A 5,299-nucleotide genomic window follows, 5' to 3' on the forward strand; every position below is an offset into this window, starting at 1 on the left:
TTTCCAGCTTTTTTCTTATGTGGTGCTGAGGAATCAAACCCAGGGCCTCAGGCATGCAAGGCAAGCGCTCTACCACTGAGCCACCTTCCCAGCCCATTAAAAATTTTTTATCTAGTATTAATAGGGACTACGAGAGCCCTCTAGTGGCCTAGGTAAGTTTTGCAGAAATATCTGTGGAATTAAAAAGATTTGAATTCAACCTTTATGGCTGTGAAGGAGGCCTAGAATGATCTTGGCTGCTAAGGAAACCTTATCTTGTAGTTAGAACAAAGGGATGTCATTTGATTTCCTTTCCAATTCTTGTTTATGTGCTCCCTGGTTATGAAACACTTTGGATTTCACTGACCTGTTTTACAAACACTGTGTTTATAAACAGATTTACAAACGACTGGTTATTTTTGGAATAGAAACTAATATTTATTTGCTTACTTATATATTTATTTGTTGTGACTGGGGATTGAACTCAGGGCACTGGCATTATGGCGAGCATTTTTCCACAGCCATATCCCAGCTGAATGAGCTAATATTTATTGAGTACTCTGTGTTAGTATTCCCCTGAGCATTTTACATACATGTGATACTTGCTTCTCACAGTTATGATGAAGGTTAATAGAAGCTGACAGCTGGTGACTCACACCTGGAATCCTAGCTACGCAAAAGGCTGAGAACCGCCAGCCTGGGCAGGAAAGTCCATGAGAGTTTTATCTCCAATTAGCCACCAAAAAGCCAGATGTGGAGGTGTGGCTCAAGTGGTAGTGCGCCAGTTATGAGCAAAAAAGCTAAGTGAGAGCTGGGGGCCCTGAGTCTAAGCTTCAGTATCAACACACACATGCACACACATACGTATACACACACACACATATATATACATGCATGCACACATATACACATACATACATATACATGCACACATACATATTCACAGATACACACATACACATACATATATACACATATACATACACAGATACATATACATACACACATATATACATACACACATATACCTACATATTACACATACATACACACATATACACATACACACATACATACACACATCTACCCACATACATATACACATACACACATACACACACACACCAGGCGAGAAGACTCAAACCTGAAACAGATTATTTCATTATGTTTGTTCATGTTTGGCTTATCTGCAAGCAGAAGGAGGACAATTTTGGGATAAAATGGCTTCTGTAGTGATTGTATTATTAATGTATAATAAAGGCCAAAAAATGGGACTTTGAAAGACATTTTTCTCTAGTAGTTCATTTTTATTTTATTTTTGTCAGTCATAAACTTGAACTCAGTGCCTGGGTGCTGTCCCTGTACTTTTGTGCTCAAGGCTAGTGCTGTACCACATTGAGCCACAGCACCACTTCCGGTTTTCTGGTGGTTAATTGGCAATACGTGTCTCACAGATTTTCCTACCTGGGCTGGCTTTGAACAATGATCCTCAAATCTCAGCTTTTTGATATAGGTGTGAGAGTCACATAGTGCTGAGCTTGACTTTTCCTTCCTTCCTTCCTTCTTTCCTTCCTTCCTTCCTTCCTTCCTTCCTTCCTTCTTTCCTTCCTTCCATCCTCCCTTCCTTTTCCTTCTTTGTCTTTCTTTCCTTCTGTGGAGTATCTCTAAGTTTTCCTAGCTAATCTTTAAATTTCTGGGCTCTAGTGATTCCCTCATCTCAGCCTAATGAATGCTGGAACTACAGACAAGCACCACTGTGCTAGGGTTAGTAGCTAAATCTGAAGTCCTAGATGGAAGTATTATGTAAATGTGATATATTTTGCTGGTGGAATTGGCCAGAATCTCAAGATAACTGTAAAGCATTTCTTCTTGTTTTATTTGGCACACATTAGTTAACATGGGGGATTTCATTGTAACATTGTCACCCATGCCTATAATATATTCCATTCAGTCTCACCACTCTCTCTCCCCTCCCGCTTCCTAACATGATTTCAACAGGTTTCATTGTTCTATTTTCCATATCTTTTTTTTGGGGGGGTCCGGTCGTGGGGCCTGAACTCTGAGCCTGGGCACTGTCCCTCAGCTCTTCTGCTCAAGGCTAGCGCTCTACCACTTGAGCCACAGCGCCATTTCCAGCTTTTTTCTTATGTGGTGCTGAGGAATCGAACCCAGGGCCTCAGGCATGCAAGGCAAGCACTCTACCACTGAGCCACCTTCCCAGCCCTCATTATTCTATTTTTATACATTCAAACTATCTACTTTGACAACTATACTCATCTTAGTTCACCTTATAACTGGGGACTTAAAAAAAATTGGTCATGGGTCTTGAACTCAGGGTCTGAGTATTGTTCCTGAGTTTTTTTTTTCTTTCTCAATGCTGAAGCTCTACTCCTTTGAGCCACAGCACCACTTCCAGTTTTCTGGTGGTTAACTGGAGATAAGAGTCTTATGGGCTTTGGTGTGAGGGCTGGCTTTGAACCACAATCCTCAGATCTCAGCCTCCTGAGTAACTAGGATTACAGGTGTGAGCCACCTGTGCCTGGATGTAACTAGAGACGTTGAAAACTGAGAGGTGAACAGCACATACCTTTCCCATTGAGAAAGCTCTATTTGTCTAGAGGTTTCACTTTTCTTCCTTATGTGCCTTTATATTGCCACCCTAGCAAAACTTGGAGTTTTGCAAACTCAATTTCTCTCTCTGTCTCTCTGTCTCTGTCTCTCTCTCTCTCGCTCATTTTGACATATTCTCTATGCTGTGAATTTGTATTCTGATTCTAAAATTATGTACATGTGGAGTTTCTGTGTTATCAAATATTTAAAAATCACAATTTAAAAAGAGGTCCTATTTGAAGGACTTTATTTGTAAATGAGTAATCTTACATAAGTACTTTCATATGTATCTTCAGGTCTCATGTCTGGTTTCCTGAGGAGGTGTACTTTCTTCAGGATATGGAGAAGGCTGTCATAGACAAATGCATCTTGCAGTTAAGTCTAATTATTATTTGGCATATTGAAATTATTTCTGTGCAAGACAGGAATTGTTTTGTCTTTTTTTTAACCAGCATGCAATGATCAACGACAACCACTAGTGGGCGCTGAGAGCACACTCCTTTGGCCCAGTGCTCTCTGAGGGAGAGTAGGAGTCTTTGCCTTGCAACCTGCATTAGCAGCTCTAGTTGGTCTGCTATTTTTAGATGCAAATGGTAGAAAAAGAGCTAGCCCTGACCTTTTCTTTGTTCAGTACACATCTTCATTTGGAACATTTGACTGACCCTCTACTCATCCTTTTGAAATAACTTCAAGTAACAATGAGATGAAGAATCATTTGCTAAGTCATAGATTCACATTTTCCCGAATGAACAGAACACTGGGCTCAGGGTCAGAAGTCCTGAAATCAGATCTCATTCATCCATTTCTAGTTTTGTTATGGATTGTGAGGAGGTGGCACAATATAGTTTCCCAAGAGAAAAACGAACTGAGGTCTTCCTGTGTTTGGCTAGTCTGAGCTGGGATTCCTGCGTGCAGAGAGACTCACTGCCACATTGAAAGGGCATCTGGGGCTGTGTGGGTGTGGAAAGGCTGGTCCTAATCAGAAGGGCTTGAGGAGTAGAGTTACAGCACAGACAGGCATGTGGATGATTTTAGCACCGGTTGGTTTCCGCGACTTACTGTACAGAGCAGTTTGCTGTGGACCTGCGTCTTCAGAGCCTAAGAGCAGAGAGCAGGTGCTGCTATAGCAAAGGATTCTCTCTGCTTCTGTCTAACCCGTGGCTCCAAGTTTTCTGGGCTTCTATGTTCATCTGACTTCCTTTTGAATAGATATACCTTTTCTCTCTTTACAGCTCATTTATTTAAACAGGTTACATCTTTCTGACATGCCAAAGTAGCATTTTTGTCCGTTACACATCGATGTAATGACTTCTCTCATTCAATAATGCTAATAATAACCTAATTGTTTAGCTTCATCTCTTTCCAAGTAGTAGAGGCTGGCTTGTTTCTGTAATTCACTTGGCTCCTGAGTGATCACTGCGATCCTCCCACTGGCGTCTATCACAGAGGTGGTTCTGTTTGGGCAATTTGTTTCTTTGCTGTTTCCATGGAAACAGATACTTTTCTCAAGGCTAATCTTCTCTTAAAGAGTTGACTTGTAATGACCCCAGCATTAGAGACAATGACAAAGGGATACTCAGTTCCCATGATTTGCCACCCATCTCTCAGGTTTTAGAAGATACAGCAGGAAGTTTACGTGCTTGCTAAAATCCTTCACACTTTCAAATTGATTAATTGAGGGAGGGGGGAGCAGTGGCCCAGATGAACTGATCAAGGGATAGATTAAGATGCCTGGCACTGGAGGCCCATGCTTGCAATCCTAGTTACTTAGAAGGCTTAGGTCTGAGGATTGAGTCTCCAAGCCAGCCTGTGAATGTTTGTGAGACTCTGATCTCCAATCAACTACCGAAGAACTGGAAGTGGAGATCTGGTTGAAATGGTAGCACACCAGTCTTGAGTGGAAAGAGCTAATGGGCAGATACCCCCCCCCCCCCACACACACAAAGGAGAGAAAAAGATTATTAAGATAAACACCATTCAAAGAGGTCTTTTCTACATGATAAGATGATAAAGAAGACTTACATGACTACATGATAAAGAGGACTTAATTATTTTGGGTTTTGTTTTTGTTTTGGCCGCACTGGGCTTTGACCTCAGGGCCTCCCATTTGTCAGGGCCTAGACTTGAGTCACGTTCTCAACCCCTTTAAACAGGGCTTATTTTTGGGTGCAGGTCCTGGATGCTGTCTCTGAGCTTTTGTGTCCAAGGCCACGAAGGCTTTTTGGTGGCTAATTGGAGATAAGAATCTCGTGGAGTTCCCTGCCCGAACTGGCCTTGAAATGGGATCCTCAGATCTCAGCCTCCCAAGCAGCCAGGACTACAGACAGGAGTGAGCCACCAGCCCTGGCCAAAGAGGGCTTTCTTGAATGCTCAGGCAAGGCGGTGCTGACCACGACACCTTACGTGTCTCTCTCTAGGGCCGGGCGGGAACCTGTGTGCAGCCCGCCGGGCTCCCGAGGTGTGGAGGTGCACGCACGCAGTGGGCCACGCGGCCGCGCGGGGCCGCCTGAGGCCTGGGCTCCCTCTGGAGAGGAGCCCCGCTCCCCATGCCGGTTACCGCGGGACGCTGGTTGCCCAGCCTCCGGTAGCAGGTAGCGGTGGCTGACATCGGGGCGCCCGCGGAGCCCTCCGACTGGAGACAAGGCACGGGAGGGGAAACGGAGGCCCCGAGACGCGGACCGGAGGGGAAGACCTCTCAGCGTCCCGCGGG

Source organism: Dipodomys ordii, unplaced genomic scaffold (assembly GCF_000151885.1).
Source record: "Dipodomys ordii isolate 6190 unplaced genomic scaffold, Dord_2.0 Scaffold30, whole genome shotgun sequence".
NCBI classification, from domain to species: Eukaryota; Metazoa; Chordata; class Mammalia; order Rodentia; family Heteromyidae; genus Dipodomys; species Dipodomys ordii.